The sequence below is a fragment of the Neopelma chrysocephalum genome, unplaced genomic scaffold (assembly GCF_003984885.1).
Source record: "Neopelma chrysocephalum unplaced genomic scaffold, ASM398488v2 Primary Assembly neopelma1_143, whole genome shotgun sequence".
NCBI classification, from domain to species: Eukaryota; Metazoa; Chordata; class Aves; order Passeriformes; family Pipridae; genus Neopelma; species Neopelma chrysocephalum.
Window position 1 is genome coordinate 6,937,708 of NW_020897805.1, and position 20,353 is coordinate 6,958,060.

At 36.7% G+C, this 20,353-nt stretch overlaps 1 long non-coding RNA gene across 1 annotated transcript in view; it reads right to left on the reverse strand.

Moving 5' to 3' along the window:
* Positions 1 to 4,159, reverse strand: part of LOC113975712 — a 33,281-nt gene extending 29,122 nt beyond the window's left edge. The window contains exon 1 of the long non-coding RNA XR_003536897.1: positions 4,049 to 4,159. This is a non-coding gene — a long non-coding RNA (uncharacterized LOC113975712). The remainder of the gene's footprint in view (positions 1 to 4,048) is intronic.
* Positions 4,160 to 20,353: the final 16,194 nt, after the last annotated feature.

Consider the following 20,353-nt stretch of genomic DNA (forward strand, 5'->3'; position numbering starts at 1 on the left):
GAGACTGCATTGAAGTGCTTGCCGTGGTACCCGTGGGTTAGCAGGGTAGTGGAGCACGATGCTGTTCCTTGATTTGCTGTGGAGGAGGGGGGTGTGAAGTGGATAAGAGTTGAGAGGTGGGTGTAAGTGGCTGTGATCGTGGAGTGTTGGAATAAGAGCTTTGGATGTAGTGGTGGGGAAAGTGAAATTAGTGCCTTTGAACTGCTTTGAAACTGCTTGACTAATAACTGGCTCCATTTATAAGGCTGATAAGTGGGTTTCTACCTTCTATCAGACACTTATGACTGAATAGAAACCATTTCAGCCTCCTGAGGAAGAGAGGTCTATATTGCCCTCAATAAATTTTGAGATCTTGTATTGCTAATTTATGTTTTTAGTGTAAATATACATACATACATTTATGCACATATATAATTGTATCAATAGATCTTCAATGTTTGCCCACAGTATGTAAAATCCTTTTCTAAGAATACTCTGAAATTTTGAGCCCCACTAAAGGGCTTTCTGCTTCTGAAAATGAAGCTATTGACAATATTCTAAATGAAATTTCCTAATCTCCCAAAACATTCTGAATTAAGTTTTCTAAACTCCCTTTCAGTTGGCACATTTTTTCCCATCTTAAAAGGTGGGTACCTTAACATCAGGACTAAGGGCTCCTACAGTATAAAATAAATGACCATGACATAAAATGAATTTTTTTTTAACACAAGGTGAATAAATACCCAAGTCTGATTTCAGCTTTAGCATTGCGGACACACCTACTAACAACCCCATGTCAAATAAGGTGGTGTCAAATAATGCTTTGTGTGTGACTGTAACTTTAACTTACAAAACTACTGTGGAACTGGTATCTGATGTATTCAGTCACTTTTCTAGCAATAGCAGCATATAGAGGAGAATGACATGAGAATCATATACTGTGACAAAAATGAAGGTAAGAAAGGTAACAAATACAGCTTCCACATGATTTAAAGTACTGAGCATTTCAAAAATGAGTTGTCTGTGAAATGTTCAAAGGGTGGACCTGAGATAGGTAAAACTGAAGAGACAAAGGAATCCTTGTTCTTCCCTCAGCTTCAACGCTTTCATCTCATACTTCAATCTTTCATTTATGTATTATAATTAAAAATTAATTATAATTACTAAAAACTAATTTCATTTAACCAGATAAAATCCTGGGCTAACATGATTTAAAATATTTTTACTTGGAAAGGAGAAATCAATGATTATATCACATGCTGAAAGACTTACGGGTAGTCTGCATTTTTCTGTGCCACAGTTTACTTGGAAATACCTTTCTATCTTGAAACCATTATTTTCACCATTAGAGATATCAGATAAAACCTCTTGTTGTGTTGTGTTATCTCACTTATCCTTCACTTGTGGGAAAATGCAGAGCAATACAAAAGCATTAACATTTATTTTTGTATTAATTTTCAAGTTTAAACATGAATGTGTGGAGGAGGGAGAAGTGCTTCAAAGCCTTAGCTAGAATCAAGTTTTTTAACCTTACCTATGGCTGATCAAGAGGACAAAGATTCAATTTGTAATGATGATGTATTTAGCATACTTTAGATAAAATCTTACTGTGCATTCAGGGAAACGTTTGATTGTTTGCTGGCTGGATTTGTCTCATGAGAGCTGGTTGAGAGAGGTATTAGTGGATTAGCTAAGAAATTGTTGGTCTTCAACTCAATACTAGCATTTATACTATGGGTTTAGTAGATTTGTGAAGCCCTGACTCAACACTCAGGAATCAAACAGGGTAGACTGAGTTTTAGAATTTTGCAGGAAACTCAGTGAAGAAAACAGAGAACTTAATTATATCGTTTCTACAGCCATGGTCCATCCATATTATCAACACTATATAAGTTCATAGCTCAGAGCAGATGGAAAGACCTCTCCACAGATGACTGAGGAGAGGATGAGAGAGAAGTCTATGAAGTCTTGGATGGCTTCCTGCTTTTAGAGAGTATCAGCAGCAAGTGGATTGTGACAGACAAAATGACCAGGAATAGGATCTGACTGTAGAAAAGGACTCTCAGAAGTAGCAAAAAATTAACATTAATAATGTTTCACAGCAGTAGTATTGCACTGTCACCAACTGGTTTTTGTCATTGTCTCTTATCGTAGGACAAATTAGGTTCACATGTGTCACTTCCCATCTGCTTTTGTGTACTTGTACACAAAGTAATGCTATCCAAAATTTGTCATGTGTTTGGGCCCCGGAAGACATCACAAAACTTGAAACTCTGTTTCATTCTATAATTTCATTGCTTCCTCTTTTCCTTCCTATACAAAATTCTAATATAACTTACTTCTGAAGAATTAGTAGAATAGGCACTTAGTAAAATTATATGGTTCTGTTTCTGACTTAATTAATTAATGTAGGAACTGGATTTCAGAGAATGAGAAACAATTGTAGTAAGGGCAGCTAATAACACACTTTTTATATCCATGTAGAAATCTTTTTTTTACCCCATTGTTACATTACATTCCATATTTTGCTCCTACCTCTTCATGTCGGGAGCTTTTTATCCTTTCTCACAACTCAGTTTTGAGGTTTTGGAAACCGTAAACTGGAGAATCCAAAGTATTAGAAGATCCAAAATGCTCTCTGAAATAAGCTTCAGAAATATTACATATTTACATGTCTGCATACTTCACTCTATTTTACATCTCTCTGAAAATCTGTTTGTAGACAAGCAAATTTCCCACTCAGAGTTTCCTAGCCTGTGCTGTAATCCATTGCACTCTTGAACAGATGCCACACACTTTCATTCTATATGATATAAATGACTTTCCCTTGGATCCACAAAAAATATGCTGAACTTGTTTTATTTGATAACAACACTGAGTTTAACTCAAGGCTCAAGAGGGTTAGAGGTTTCCTAATTATTCATTGTGCCTCTTGCTGGAACACTGACTAGAAAATGTCTGTTTATTATTTTGCTAAATGGTAAAAAAGTGTATTTATATGTGCAGTTAGCATGCAACCTTTTCAGTGCTTCCCTGTTCCTTACATTTCTGACGTCTTTTTCAGTTGTCATTCTGAAAATGTCATGGATCAAATCCTTCAGTAAGGATGTAATACAGAACAAACCTGACTTGTTATGACCTTAAGACTGATTTTGTTCAGCTGTATTCTTTCTGTTTGCAGAATATGGCTTCCTAACCTGCATAAGATAGTTTAAATGGTCCCAGCTAGTAGAAAGAACACTTCTTGCATAGTAATCAACATACTTCCTTAAATAAGGAATGAGTGGCAAGTATGGGCCCACCTCATCCTTTCAGGGAAATACCTCCCTATATTCCCTCCAGTTACATCTACACTAGTAAAGCTTCACAGAAAGGAAAGAACTTGGGGACTCTGGTTTATATTTATTCATATTTTGTCAATTGCTCTGACAGTACATTGAAAATATTTCCTCTCAGAATCCTGTTTTCAAATCAGCCAAACGGAATTTCCAACAAGCTCTTTTACCAACTGCATCAATAACAGATTTGGGACAGCAGCTTTCAGTGAACAGGATTATTCCTGTCAGTGGTATAAACAGTACCACTGTCACTTGTTTTATTTTGATGCTGGAATACTGGAATCTTGACTGTAGATTCTAAGAAGAAAGCTTGGATACACAGGGAAAGCTATTTTTGGACTGAGGCACTGTAGTTAAAGCACTATTGATCAATCTACAGGATAAAGCTTGTTTAAATATTATTGCTTTCATTGATTTTTCTTTTTTTTACCATTGTAGCACAATAATTGTGAAGTGCATTCTAGATATTGTCCTCAGTTGTCATAACTGTCACTTCCCCAGAGAAAAGTGCCATTGTAAACATAAACATCTACATTACAAAATGAAAAACAAGTGTGGGTTATACTGGGCAGTACCTGTAAAAAGCAATAATTGCTTTTACATCGTTCATTTATTTAGAAAGTTCAGCTGGCCTACTTCTACTTCTAAATCCTCTAACACTTGCCTTAAGGATGTCAAACTCAGACTGTGTTGTAACAACCCTTATTGCAAAATTAATGCTCTGCGCTTACCTATGCAGGCACTCGGAAAGGTGGTGACAAAAGTGCTTCTTACCAAACAAAAATTACAAGGGAATACCTTTGACTCCTTTTGCAAAACCAATATATTGCAAGGTTGTTCTTCGGAAATCTTTGAAGTACGCCATGGTGGTACACCATGGAAGCCAGGCTGGACACCTCAATCCACTTCCTGGTTGCGGATTTTTTTTGCTCTTTTGCTGATGGCACTTTCTGACAGTTAAAACATCCACTGTGAAATTGTGGCAGCCAGGGATTCAGATAAATTCTTTCCTTAGAAGTCAGAAATGTCTTTGCAATATGTGATATAAATGCAAAAGTAACCCATGACTGCTCTCTACCTCCTCTACCACACTACCAAAGCAGAAAGGTGCATTACCCTGGGGATGAGTGGTGTGGTCCCTGCCCCAGGAGAAAAGGAATTAGAGTCCCTGCTGCTTCTCTCTGGCTGAAACTGGGCACTTATGGTTTTTTCTGCCATCTGACCATTATGCAATTTAAGAGGTGTGTCCATCGTGACCACTGTACATTCGTGGATGAGGTGTTTGAGAGGGTTACTTTGAAATCTCCCTTGGCTCACTTTCTAGAATTGCCAAATTAATCAGAATTAACCTGTCATACATCACTCAAAATTCTGATTAACCCACGAAGATTTCCGTTAGTTTAATTCCTTGTATTTTGGTCTGCCTTTGTAAAACCCTTTCTCCGGGAAGAGTTAGGAGTTTTCTATTTGAGAAAGCTGAAGGAATGTGAGGGATTTTTTTTTTACCCCCAAGCAAATTCCACTCTACTAGAATTTGTGTGGAAATAATTAATTTGGATTTAATCACAGTAAATTTTACCTATATAGCTATAAGCAGTGTGGCAGTTAATTACAAAATCACTCAAGTAGTTGTTACTGAAGGAACATAGTATGAGGGGAAGAGTATTAACCTAGCAAATCAAAATTAAATGAACCAGCAGGAAGAAAAATAAACCAAAAACCCTTCCGAAAAAAAGCTTTCACTTTTTCAAGGATTTATTCTTTCCACTCCTTCCCAATTACTGTCAAAAAGCTGTCTAGAAACGTTTTTTCCCAGAAATGTAATTGAAAAGGGCATCTCATTTGCAGATGAATTATGTCACTGATGACGTTACTGAAAATATACAGCAGCCAAATCACCAAAGGAACATGTATAATGATGAGATGGTCAGCAAGTTCTGAAGTGATAATCTGTTTGTAAATTTGTGTGTTGCAAGCTGTAAATAATGAAGAAATGTCCATCTCAGTCAAATCCATGATACCTGTTCGACTTCAAATGTGTTCTTGACATCCACTGAGACCAAAAAGAATTTCTGAAGTTGGTAATTGTTTCCCAGGCAGGTCAAAAAGACACAGAGTTCATGAGGGTGATAAGGGGTTAAATGTGTTGACACAGTTTTCTTTATGCAAAATTTTTAAATGAAAGGACTTTGCTATTTTTCAACAGATGTCAATACCAGCCTTCGTTTTAGCCTGATATTCTTATCACAAGCGAAACTTGTAAGCAGTGAGTTTAATTTTTCTACTATTCTAAAACATGTCCACTCTTACATGGATACTGAATATAGGAATGAATATGTTTTAAGACAACAGATTGAGCTGTGTGTAAATACCAAATTTAATGCAATTTTTGCCTAAACAGAACTTTTGTGAGTTATTTTATTTTAGAAATTTTACAACTTTTCCATTTACACAGAGTAAAAACAACTCCTAAAGGTTTTCTTGGTTAAAACCATTTCCTATTTTTAACAGTAAAAGGTAAAAAGTACCCTAAAATAGAATTATCCTTCTGCTGGCTTTCCCATAAAAGTGATATTTTTTTAACCCTGCACATGAAATATACACCTAATTGTGCCTTGATTTGAAGTCACAATTTAATTTCAGTGCTGATAAATGAAGAATGTTTAATTGGAATAACAGTGGATATTCAGCTTTTTTGTCTTTCTTGGCTGACACAAGCTTTATTTTAAAGCACTATTAAAAACACATCACATGTCCTGTACTGCTGTAGTGCCACAGCTTGCCCAATTTGTAAGCCCTGGTATGACATGTACACATAGATCTATTTGTATTTGGGACTACGTTGAATTTTGTAAGAAAAAGCTCTGATGTTTTTGATTTTTGTAATGCTCTCTGTTGAGTAGAGGATGTTTTTTGTAGAAGGAAGTAGCAAAAGAATTTAATCACCTATTGGAGCATTAATTCAAGTGAGCTCTCAGGGAAGAGTTGTATCAGATGAATGATTGCTCTTTAGCTGGAATCTACCCAGAACTCTTGGTCTCAAATTACATTTCTTCTTTTCCCTGTTTGGTGTATATGTGCAATTCAGTCACATTACTCAGGCTTCCTCCAGAACTGAAATCAAAGGTCTCAACTACAGCTTGTAAGAGGAATGGAATGCTGGATGAGATGATGGCACTTGGTAGCAGAAAAGAGGTACAAGAGAGCAGAATGGGTGTGTGGATGTTTGAGGTGACTGCGTCAGGCCTCGAGGTGCTGGTGACAATTGGGGTATTCAGCACCATCATCAAAAAACTATTAAAAAAGAACAAAAAGCAGTATGCAACATATTGCTTTTCTTTCCTTGAAGGAAAATTTCCAACAGATCTTAAAATACAAGTATGGTGTTTATGGCATCTCTATTTCTTAGAATATTCATAGTATTTATTAATTTTATTCATTCATTTGGGAATCTGAATGCTTTAGCTGTGTGCTTAAATGTAGTTCTTTAGTGATGAACTATTATTTAAAACCTCATGTTTCTTTCTCAGCCACAATTACACTCCTTGGATAAATAGAAAGTCAGAAATAAAGTGAATATACTAACCATTGAAGCTTAAGCTTCAAGGCATAAAGATTCTCTGAAAAAAGGGACAGCCATTTTCAGTGTAAGCTATATGCAGTAGCAGGAAGGCAACCCAACAGACTAGTGAAGAATATTGCCATGAGACTGACACCGTAGCCAACAGGAAACATGCTTTATTGCCATGAGATTCATAACAATAACCACAGCATTGATTTTTTTTTTCTTTATAGATCTTGGAGAAAAAAAATAATAACAAGTAAATTGCAATCTAATTAGAGCAGAAAACACAGCACAGTTGACTGTTATTTCAGTTCCCATAGAGAGTGAGTGGAGAAAAACAAGATCCCAGTCAGTGAGAAGTAATGTATTGCTCCCAAAAGATCCCACAAGACACTAGAAGCTTAATGAACACCGAAAGAACTCCCCTTATATCTTTGAATTAATTCGTTTAAGTTGTGAAATAATACACATTACTTCGGTAACAGTGGGAAAAGAATTCCAGCAACCTCAAAAATTATGCCACCATCAGAAGGCTAAAGAAAGGTAAGGAAGGTTAAATAGGACAAAACCACAACAGACCATTAAAATCAGTCTCCAGAGCCACAAACAAAACACTAACCTGATTGGTTACCCACATTTACACCAGGTTCAGTGTAAATTTTGTCTAACAGAAAACACTGACAAAATATGTATTAGGTTAGTGGGCTAAAATCCTGTAAGCTCAGAGGAGTCTAAGTACAGGACAAAAGAGAAACATCATTTGCGGCTCAAAATCCTGCCAGTAGAATCCAGGGTTCCACCATTGTTCTTCCAGCCCTTTTCCTTGTCAACTTTCTCATTTGTCAGTGGTAGAGCAGAACTACCATTAAATATAAATAGTGAAGGATGGGATTACAGGCACTATGTTGGAGAGAATGTATGTAAAATAACTCCCATTGTTGGTGGATATGTCTTTATTTCATCAAAGTAAGATTTAGCTTATGTGAACAATGAGTAAGTGGGCTTTGTAGTGGCAAATTTCAAACACTTTCAAGGAGTCTGTTGGGTTTTTTTTACATTTTAGGATTGTGTGGTAAAAACTTCAAGGATATATTTCATGAATATTCTGCAAATTTGCAAATAATGCAATATGTGTCAGGATTTAAAGAGACTTACTATAGCTGTAGAGAAAGGTGAGAATATGAACAGGTAATTGATTCAAAAACCTTGCTTTTAGTTTGATGTTATTCAGATTTATTTTCCCTTTTAGTGTTGAATAAGTTTCAAGTATTATATTGATCTTTTCATTTCAAAATCTCCATCTTTCTCTTTTTCATATTCCTTCCTTCCATGTATCATTTTCCTGAGATACCACAAAACAGTAACATTGCTGCAGTTAATTGCTTGAGAATTAGATATTTCACAAATGTAATAACTATTTTTTGACAGTTTTTGCCCTTCATAAAACAATTGAAACATCTTTCAATAAAAACAAGCAACAAAACAAGGGATAATATAGTCATCTTGATTCAGATGCAAAGGTAAGAGAAAGCTTAAGTGAACCTCTCCACTTTTCTCTTGTTGATGGCCATGTTCAGTGTAAGCAGCTTGAATAAATGACTCATTTGAATATACTATTAAAATAATTGCATTACTTGCACTGCTTTATTGAAATAACTGTATGACGTGTTTTTAACTGCCCATCATTCTTGAATAATTACTTAGAAAGATCTGGGTTCTTCTATGTACATTTTGCTTCAAATCTCTGTCTACGCATTTTATAATGTGTTATGTCTGTCTTGGGTTATAATATGAGCAGATGGAAGTATTTCTTTTTAGAACATATTAAAGTAAACTGTCAGAATCATATCTTATCAAAATGTACCGTTTCCTCTGGGTTTACATGTTAAAATACGTGATAAACACCATTTCTTTGTCAATGAGTCAATTATCTCATCAGCTAGTCAATGACTCAAACAAAAGAGTCAATGCTCTTTTAAGAAATGTGGGAAGAGGGATGGGAGGTTGCTTCTTACTTCAGCAACTTCTGAGCCTGCTCAAGGCAGACCTACATGTGGGAACAGGGAGCTGAGAGCCTCCAGCTCCAACAGACAGTGTCAGATTGAATGAGAAGCAGAGGCAAGAAAACCAGGCTTAATTGGCAACAGAAGTTGGAACTGTATTGGAAAGAAGAGATGGTAATTTCACTATTGATTTCATATCAGATTTTGTCCCATTGGAGTATCCTAAAGTTTGGATATGGATGCATGAATATATCAAACTAAACTGGTCCTTCTAACTCTGATCCTTCACATGCTTTTTTATCCAAAATGGAAAAGAAAAATTACATGCTCTAAACTGAATGAAAAAATGGGACATAGACGTAAGTGAAAGGGTATAATTCCCTCAATTAATAAACGTTACTGGGATAATTAAGTGTTAAGTAAGAGAATGTGGCAAGTGGCATAAAAGGAAATTGGTACTTTTCTTTGTGTTCAGTGTAACATGTAAAAGAAAGCACTTTGATTCTAATTCATCACACCATTTTAAGGGCATTCTTCAGCTCAAAGTTTGTAATTTTTAGCTAATAAGCTAGTTACCAGTCTATTCTACACTGGCAACATGTGCTTACTAGTGGGGAAATAACTTCTGCTCCCTTCTCCAAGGACAGCTGCTGACACTGAGTGAGACTCACCATCGCAGCTGCCCTGTTAACCTCCTTCGTGTTTGCAGGGGCCAAGGCCAAGCACAGACATAGCTTTGGTGGCTACAGGTCAACCTAGCTACCCATTGTTAGAGTCTGCTGGGTACTGTCTTTTAGCATGTTTTTATCCAATTTGTGGATGAATAAAGAGCTTTGATCACCGGAGTAGAGTGCCTGAAACGACAGCAGTCGGATCACTTAGCATGTATGAAACATCCTAAATAGCCCGTGGGAATTAGTGTCATAAATGGACTATAAATTAAACTAAACTCATGATTAATGCAACCTCCAGAGCTGGTAGGGACCCCCAAGGATGAAATTTTTAGTCCACACAGGGCAGCCTGAAAGTTAAACTACATATCTAAGAACGTTTTCCAAATGTTTCTGAACACTGACAGGCTTGAGGCCATGACCATTTTGCCTGGGAATCTGTTACAGCAGTTGACCACTATCTCAAAGAACCTTTTTTCTAGTATTCAATCTGAACTTCCCCAGATGCCACTGTAAGCCATTTCTTCATGTTCCTATCACCAGACACCAGGAAGAAGAGTTCATTGCTTCTCATGAGGAAGTTGAGGGGAGCAATGAGGTGACTCCTCACTTTCCTCTTCGCTAAGCTGAACCAATCTAGTATCTTCAGCTGCTCCTCATAAATCAGGCCCTGTAGTAATCTCATTTTATTTGTTGCTTTTAATAATTTTGTGTACAGAATTTGGGATGGGATAAGAAATTATCTCTATCAAAGTATGTGATGTCTAATAAGGAAGTAATGACCTCCTTACATCAACTTAGGCCTTCTTGCCACACATATAATGCAACATAATGTTTTCAGTGGTAAAGATGTTGGTAAGAAAAGCCTTTTGTTTCAAATTAACAATGAATGATATGTAGAAAAATACCAAAACTCTCACTCTTCTTAATACTGCACTAAGATTAAAGCAGTTTATTTTTTATTGTCCCAGACTTAACCAGATTATTTCTCAAACCAGATATTTATATAAGAAACACATTTTGTGAGAAGGAAACATTTATGTGAAGGAGGAAAGCCATTAAAATAATTTCTGACTGAATATTTGTAGCTGCAGTGAGAACTGATATACAGTGGAAATTCTCAGGGAACTGTGATTTTCGTTTATAAACTGCAGTGATTTTCAAGTCAGGAAGAGAGTGGAATTTAAAAAAATCTGTGGTGTTTGACAAAACTTCTGGTGGTAATACTTTGGAAAAGTGTGGAAGTGAATACAGGGGTTTTACAAATGAAATTTTTGTTCTAAGAATCAACATATTACCTATGTGTGACAAAATCTTATTCCTCCCTTTCCTTTTACCTTGATGTGTATTGACAGAGCCCCAAGGCAGCAGAAGCATATTTCAAATTTGGGTGGCTATGGCAGACAATGCACTGAGCTGGGGCAAAGTGTCAGGATGATGAAGCAGCAATCCACAGTGCTTAGTTTGCAGAGCAGGAAGAAAGGAGGAAAGCTGGAATGAGCTATAAGTGGGGGCAAAGGATCCTTATAGTCATAGATCATCTGCCAAAAACAATGCCATGAGATGAATACCCCCCTGAGTCCTCAGCAGTATCTCTTATGTGCTTATGGCTGTCCTTTGTGACCTGTGGAAACACTCTACTACCTTCATTAACCTCGTAAACATCTCATTTAACTAGAATTTGCAGAAGGAAACACTAGGACACTAAGTTAATACATGTCTAAAAATACATATGGCATAGTAAGTGTGATGCTATTATCAGGTGGCAATCCTTGTACACTTTAGGATGTTCCTTGAGATCACAATGCCTTTCATTGCCATACTTATTACACATATAACAGGAAGGAAGAAAGGTTTAATTTTTCCTTTCTTTCTCTGCTAATAAGGAAATAAATTACAGACTTAACAGATCATGTTTAAATCAATAACTCTCTTTTTTTATAGTGGAAACACTGAGGGAGTCAGCAGTTGATAATATGGAGTGACCAAAGTAGCATCTATTATTTCTTATCTGAGACATACTTTGCCAAAGAACTGAAGACTGAATTGCAAATAGACTTACCTCTTTCTGTGGTATTTACATACTATTTCAAAATCTGTTTTTATTGAGTGGCTTTGATATTAACTTTAGGAAATGAGTGTGATGAGGTATTAATTTCCTTCCTTCTAATTTTCCACTGCAGATTATTCTGCTTTGCAAAGCTAATCATAATCAGTCTAATGGAAGTGCTCTTTTCATTCAAACTTATTTTTATATTACTTTATGATATTTTAATGTAGTACAGTTTTTCGCCTGATTCATAATTTTCTTCAGCTAAGGTACTAGATTCTGGAAAAGGCTGAGTTTTCAGATGCATAATGTGCATTGCTTTCTCTTTTTGGTTTGAATGGTGAAGGAGCAACTGTAGTTGATAATTCTGAGTTATGACATAAACTGCAATACATAGAATGGATTAGAATGAGGACCAGTTGTGTTTCAAACTCACTGTGTCTGCTTTTAGATATCATATGTTTTAGATCTAAAATTAGGTTCTGCCTGAATATGAAGAACTCAGAAGTGGGATCTGCAAAATGGGGCTATAAACCTCTAAAGAGCACCTGTCACTTTCTCTGTCAAAAAATTATGTTGAAGAACAACACTAGGTTGTGCTAGATCCAGAATAAAAAGGAAATTTTGGCCTCTGTTTTCAAAACTTCCTTGGCTGGATTTGGCCATGAATAATGCATGTTATTTAACCCTTTGATATACTGTTGATGTAGCTCTCAAACTGAGGGATTCACAATGTTTTTTCTGAAAAGCATGTGAGAAAGAGATGCGAGAATAAATATTGTGGATGGTGATTTGCAGGTGCTGTTACACAGATCTATTCTACATTTCACCATTTTCATCTGTGCCATGCACTTCTAAACTCCCTTAGCTTCACAATACCTGTTCTATTAATTTTATATTAACTACCTTCCAAGAGCTCTTCTGTTAGAATGGTATCAGTAAACAGGACCCCACTAATAACTGTGACAATGAATAATTAGCACATCAGTATTTAGGTTTCCAGGCCCTTCCTCTGCTTTGTTTAAAGAAAGCAGGCATGAGGGATGTCCATGTGATCTGTCTTGGCCTTCATCACTGCCAATTGTGTGAAAGCTTCAGCAGTGTGAGACACAATTCATTAACACACCAGATTTACCAGATCTGTTATAATTAAGGCTTGTTCTGTCTTCAGCAATAATCAAATGTGATATTTTGTGTTGTAATTGTAGGTTAAAGTAATAGGCTTCTGAATGTGTGGGAAAATTCAAATAGTAAATCCCATCTTAATTTCATGAGAATGGTATGAAAAGATGTGGTATGAGAAGCACTTGTAACTGACAACCTGGCATATATGAAATAATTTTCAGCTTTGAAAATACACTATTTTATTAGTAGTATGTCTTATAGTAGTGCATAACTGCAACTAAAATAATTATCTGAATCAAGAAATTTTAGATATGTAGTGTATAAAAACAAGGTCCTGCATATGACAAATCTGGGAGTGGTGAATAAATAATCTGAAGAAAACTAGAAATCAATTACATTTCTTATGTTATCTTACATACATTATAGTTATGAAATAACAGGTAAAGCAATGTTGTAGAAAACTGGTGTTGCAAAGTGAAATATCTTATTTTGGTAGCACTTCACACTGGAAAAATCTAAATTATAGCTGAATTTATAAATCTCATCATTTTAGTAATCTTTTTATTGTAATTTTAATCAGCTCTATAAATATTTGGAATTTTCATGCATTTAAATTGTTGTTGCTAGTACAAGTTGCATAACAGATCAAGTAGAAACTCCTACCCCCCTGCTCACCCTCTGTCCCAGGAGCAGAATGTACTGAGCTGTTGGGTTGGATCAACAAGAAAAATCTGAATTATTAGTCTCAGAGCACAGTATATTGAGGTAAACCAAAACTGCCCCTTGGTTTTTTGTAATATATCAGGCTGTAATTTGTGGTTATTCAGTAGCTGCTACGCAAATCGCTGCACTTTCCCTGTAGTCAGCTGGAGGGGATTGCACGGTTGCTACCTCAATGCAAGCCAACCCTAGTCATGAATCAGAGCCCTGGATTGTTCCCATCACTCTTCTCTCTTGACTAGTTTTAACAATTTCTGTGAACTAATTAATCAACTCAGTCACTAAATGAGGAAACCAGGAAATGAATATGCTGGTTTGGATTAAAGAAGACAGCTGAAGGGTACTGACTTTTGTGCTGCAGATAAGCAAGTTTTACTGCATCTTTCTCAGTGGTGCAGAAACTGAAATGAAGACAGTTAAATTAGGTCATGGAAATCCCTAAAATTAAACAAGGGTAAATTTTTCTTGGAAAGATTATGTAATGTGCCACCAGAACTAAGTCCCATTCATGAACCTGGAGTATTATCCACACAAATGCTCTGAACTGTCCACTGCAAATAGAGTTACTACTTGTTGAGGAATACATTCAGTGCAGGTAGCTCGGGGTACAGCTGGAGGTTGAGTTCCAGGTGGGAGCCCAGACAAGAGGCTGCGAACTGCAGACTCTGCACAGCAAAGGGCCTGGCCACCTGTGGTCCAGCCAAGTGAGGGACACTGAGGGACAAGGCAGGAGCCAAGGACCCCCAGAGTGTCCAGTGTTTGGACTGAGAGAGGATAAAAGCCCAGGGTTTCCTTTGTTCAGAGTCTCTCCTCGGAGGCACCAGCTTGAGATGTTATTTTGCTATTTAGTTATTGCATTGAGATTAAATTATTTGAAGGATCTGAATGTCTGAGACTCTGCTTTGGGATACCTGGGGTGAAGCTGGTAAAGAAATCTGGTCTGACTGTGTGAGTGTGGGGGGTGTAGCTGTGAAGGGACCTCAGTCTTCACTAAGGTGGTGGGAGTGTGAATGCCAGAGCAATTGCTGGATGGTTGGACAGGGAGATTTCCTTGCTAATGTTATTAACTTTCTCTAGAAGTGTTTTGAACAATAGACACAAAAGTGCCTCTACCATCAGCTGAAAACTTTCAAGTCGAATTTTTTTTTACTTTTTTTTTTTTTACTCTTAATAGTTCATGTATATAAATTTTTGTGCAGCTGATATCTTAAGGAGAAAAAGAATAAAATATTGAGGGGGTATGAAACTATGCTTCACAGAGGTCAGAACGCAGTTTAAACCAAATCAGGTTCAAAGCACTTAACTGGATACTTTACAACATGTAATTAACAATCAGTGAACTATACATTAAGGATCAATATCCAATAAGCCACAAAACTGGATGCTTTCAAAGTGGTAACAAATGCCCACAAATTTCTAGACACCCTATGTCATTAATCCAACCCCCTGAGTGATGGGCTCAGACCACCCCTACAAGCTCCCCACCCTCCCCCAGTGATGTATACCCACTCTGGGTTTGGGTGCCTACTTTGTGCACCCCAAGGTCTCACTCTCCTCATGGGAGTGTGACTGCTCATCGTGTCTGATGATGAAGATGCTCTGTCAGGCTTTGACAGAGGATGTGCTGCTTGTGTGACAACTTGCAGCAGCATCAAAACAGGTTTTGACCACTTCTGTGTCAACCTCGAGGTCTCCTCTCTCTTACAAATGTTCTTGCTTCAATAATTCTTTTTGAGCTCAACTCTTTGTTTCAGAAGTCTCTGTAATTTCTCAGTTGTTATTTAATCCCTCTGATGGTTCTCTTTCACTTTAACGTAAGCCTCCCAGATAGTTTTGTGTAATTTGATTTACTCATGCTATTTACATTTACATTCAAGCCTTTGCAAGTGTTATTCAGACCATTTGTCAAAGGTTGACCATGGGAGCACTCTCATACTATTCAGTTGAAAAGAAATATTGACGGTAAGTGTTTTGAAAGCTTTGAGTTAGTTTTCAGCTGTGGGTGGATGGAAATATTGGTGTTGAAAAATATCAATTCAGATCTTAAAAGACAAATGTGAATGCTTTGGATATTTTTACCCTGCCATAGCTTTGTCATGTACTTGGCCATGCTTGTCTGTCTGTTGGCACAGTTCATCTTTCTGCCCTTAACAGAACAGAACCATATTGAAAAATCAAGGATAGATCAAAGTGGTTTTGTGTGTCCTTGATAATAGATAAATATACATAGCTCCTCTTATAACTTTTATACTAACTGTTATGCAACATACTTCCCAATTTGGTCTTTATATTCATTTATATTTTACATTGTGTTGAGGCACTTCAAGTGTTGCATTATGCTCACATAATAAGCTGCTGATGAGTTATACTACATTCTGTGGCTTATATAAATTAATAACCCTGTATTTTCTACTGGAAAGGACATTTGCTTTCTGTTCTATTTATCTTTACTGTGTCTGCTTTATAGCTATATTTGGTAAAGGCTTCAAAATTGAATGTTACCTATTTAAACATATGTATTTATGTAAACATAAATATATGTATTTAAACATATGTGTGTTATGGTGATATCAAAGTCTTTTTTCACCTCTTGGTAAATCACCTTTTGCTTAACAAAGGCAGACAAGGGTATTTAAATGCTTGGTTAAGTTAACTTTACCCCTTTGTTTTACAAGTTTGTTTATTTTTAAATTTAAATGGTGAATAGAAAGGAGCAAGTAAAACTCATGAAAACATTGTTTTCCTCCAAGCTTATCTGCAGTGAACACTTTAAAGGATAAATACAGGTGAACAGAGATTACATTTCTGTGTTTTATTCATTTTACCTCCAAGCCTTTACTGCATTACCTAGAGGAGAGTTTAGGTGTTATTTGCAGTGTCAGTAGCCCACAGGACTGAACCAACTTCTCATGTTTAGCACAAGGCTAAGTACATTCAACACTCATGACAATATTATAGCTAAAAATATTACAGGACTTGATGAAAGTAATTTGAAGGGTTTTAGTTGAAGACTGAAATATTGTGCCTTTAAATACACAGGCTCCAAATTCATGTGGAGAGCAAAACATGGTCATGGTCTCTACAATCCAGGACAGTGATCTTCTCTTCATAGCCAAAGAAACAGAAAATAAGAGGAATGTATTTGTGCTTCAAAAGTAATTGAAGCACCTTGATATTAAAGAAAACTGCTCTCTCCAGTCCTGTCAGAAGAGGGAATAATAAACCTTGCTACAAGGTAATTCCTTTTTCCTCTCCATTGTGGTTGGCATTTTGCAGTGGTGAGCATATCACTGATAGGGACTTGATTATGGTACCAAAGAAGATTCACACATTTTAGCAGGAATGATAACTTTCTAGCTTCTGGAGGCTTCCAAGGTATTTTTCAGTCACTAAAATTGCTGCGTATTTCTTGGTTTGCCTTAGGTAAAGCTGCTGATATCTTTGTACCTCTTTCTTACTCTGTAAAATGGTTTTTACAGTATGTCCTTTACCTTTTTCTATTGTAAATCTGTATACACGTACATGTGAGCTGTTTGGTTCAACTTCTGATTTTTATCTTAGTATAAATTACATAACAAGATCCAGGAGGAAAAGAACAGTCTTTATTATTTTGATTTTTTTTTTAACATACAGCAAATCCAACCCAGCTAAAGGCCCTCATCATCAACTTCCAGAAAATTTGATGCAGTGGGTCTCTGTGCATCACTGCCCAACACTGGGCTCATTATAAAGTCTTTCTCCCTGCAAACTAGCTTATGTTTAGCACATAAGTCCACTGGAGTTCACAGAGTGATAGCAGCAAGAGTTACAGCAGATATTAAAAGGCAATGTAGATAATACATCTGAAAATGGTAATGCAAAAGGCATAGCTTGAAACACAATTGCAACTCTCATACTGCAATTGCAATTGATGTAGGAAGAACTTATCCTTTGTCACAGGAACAAACACTGACAAAGATATGTTTGTTGAATTTTCTTCTTTTAAAAAAATGTGGTCAATGCAAGTTAGTTATTGCAGACGCAGAACTCTCCATGTTCTAAAGTGAATCAGAAATATCTTCACAGAAATTATGAAAAGTAAATAGTGTGAACAATAATTAAAGCAGGGCACAGATAGCTGAGAAAATCTTTTTTTAAGCATTGCACAGTCCAAGGGGATATTACAGAGTTTTCAGTAGTATGTGTGCACCTGCAATCCAGTATTGCATTCTGTATGTCTTGAACTCCTGTTCAGAATTCCCACAGTCATAGAATCATAGAATAGTTTGGGTTGGAAGGGACCTTTTGAGGTCATTTAGTCCGAACATCCTGCAGTGTGCAGGGACATCTTCAACTAGACTAGGTTGCTCAGCCCTGTCCAGCCTGACCTTGAATTTTCCAGGGATGGGGCATCTGCCACCTCTCTGGACAACCTGTTCCCAGTGTTTCACCGCACTCATCTTCAAAAATTTCTTCCTTATCTGGTCTAAATTGACCCTCTTTTAGATTAAAACCATTACCCATTGTCCTATTGCAACAGACCCTGCTGAAATATTTTGTCCATACCTTTTTTATAAGCTCCCTTAAAGTCCCCAGGGCCCTCTCCTGACTGAACAGGCTTTTTTCATATGAGAGGGGTTTCATCTCTCTGATCATTTTTTGTGGCCCTCCTCTGGACCTGCTCCAAGAGGTCCATGTCCTTCCTATACTGAGTGCCCCAGAGCTGGATGCAGTGCTCCAGGTGGGGTCTCACAAGAGCAGAGGAGAGGAGCAGAATTCCTTCCCTCAACCTGCGGTTCACGGCACTTTTGATGCAGCCCAGGATACAACTGCCTTCCTGGGCTGCAAGTGCACATGGCCGGATCATGTCCAGCTTTTCCATCCAACCAGCACTCCCAAGTCCTTCTGGCCAATTTGCTCTCAATCTGTTCATCCCCCAGCCTGCACTGATACTGAGTATTGCCCTGGCAATTCCACAGTTAAGAGGATTACACTTTGCATCAGGAGCCTTACTAAGTGTTTGCTTAGTTTGCTTTGGATCTACCAATAATTTAGAAAGACATATGTAGATTTATGTCAGGATAGATCAATTCTTTTATCTAGCTGACAGCACAGAGAAAATGTCTCCTAAAGTTGTTTGACCAAGGAGGAGTCACGGATAGAAGTCTTTTTATGTGTATGCCTTTTTGATTTAACAATCTTAGAAGACCCAAACTTACAGTTTAATTTGTGGACTCAGTAGACAGTTAAATAGCTCTGTAGGAAAAAAATATTGTTTATTAGTATATCAAGGATGAAAAGACTTGGTAATAACTTTTATGCTACTCTTAATTATATTTTTCCATGCATGTGGTTTTTTGGTTTGTTGGGGTTCTTTTTGTTTGTTTGGTTGGTTGGTTTTTTTGGTGGGGTTTTGATGGTTGTTTCGTTGCTTTTTTTTGTTTGTTTGTTTGTTTTTTCCCTTCAGCAATCCATGTTATTGATAAATTCTTAATATATTCTAATGCACCCAAGGCTCATGTTAGCACAGAAACCTGGATGATAACATAAGTTCTATATTCAAGAATTAAAAACTGCTCTGTTTTCTCCTCTTCCTTTGCCATAAAAATAATAGAAGGAATTGACTGCGTGGAAACTAAACTCATGGTGCTTATGATTGTTGGGTCATTCTAATCCAAATATTATGCCCCTGGGTTTGGTGAAGAACAGTTTTATTTTGCATTTGTATATTCATCAATTAAAGTGTGGCAGACTCAGGGAAATAAACACTTATGTCTCAGTTTTCTTTTTTTTACTTTTTCAGATTATTTAGAATCAGTTTGCTCTTTTTTACCACACTTACAGTAATCAATTGACTTACAGGTGTTCTTTTTGTTGAAAACCATTAAAAGAGAATAGCGTATGACAAAATAATTTCATTGAGTTTGAGATTAACAATTGTAACCCTGCAGCAGAACTATTTGCTGAAACTTGGACAGGGCAATATTCAACCATCAATACAAAAAAAAATTCAAAAAAATCCTTAAGTTGATTTTGCTAAACTTTTTTTAGGATGAATACTGAATACTCAAACAGCATCAAAATGCTCTACTTTATTTTAACATTTTGAAATGTATTTTTACATTTAATTATAATTAATTTTGCTATTAGGTATTAACGGTCCCATGTAAACACAGGGGTTTTTTATTGCTTTAAGAATTCTTAAGACTTAAGTCTTCACTTAGAGTTTGAATGAACATGGATTTTTCAATCTCATTTTTTCAGCGAAACTGCCATTTTGTCCTCTGTACATTTCTAATTATGCTCACACTGGGGCTGTAATGTGCACAGTGGTTCTTGATTATAAAGTATAACAGTGCTTATTCTGTGTACTGAGATCTGTACATGTGGCAGGTTCAGCCCCTGTAACTACTGAAATGAAACAACTCCTTTCTTATTGTTCATGAACCTCCCTTTCTTTGATCAAGCATCATTTTTTCCATGACCATGTGTTAACTTTCTCTGATATATTTTTTTCTCTCCACTTTTTCTGTACTTCCTAATCTTAATATAACCATGGCAATTTGCTAGACTGTAAACAGAATGTGTACAGGCCATTTATATCTTGTAGCCATTGAAATTCAAGGCTATTCCAAAGACAATGTCAGATGTGAGGAATATATTCAAGACAAAACAGTGAATCATGTCAGCTGGAGGAATGGCCCATTTTCAGTGCTCACCATTTTTTCTTCCCTGCTTTTATTGCTCAGATGTGGGACATATTTTGGATGATGGTGTTTGTTCAAAGACCTCATCTCCCTGTTCAGGATGGAATCTGGATTCCAACCCTGATACACTGTTGACACTAGAAACAGATGGCTGTGACGCCACTGGTGTAAAATAGCTGCTTAGAGAGGTTAGCTGAGTTTGTGTCGTGTTTTGAA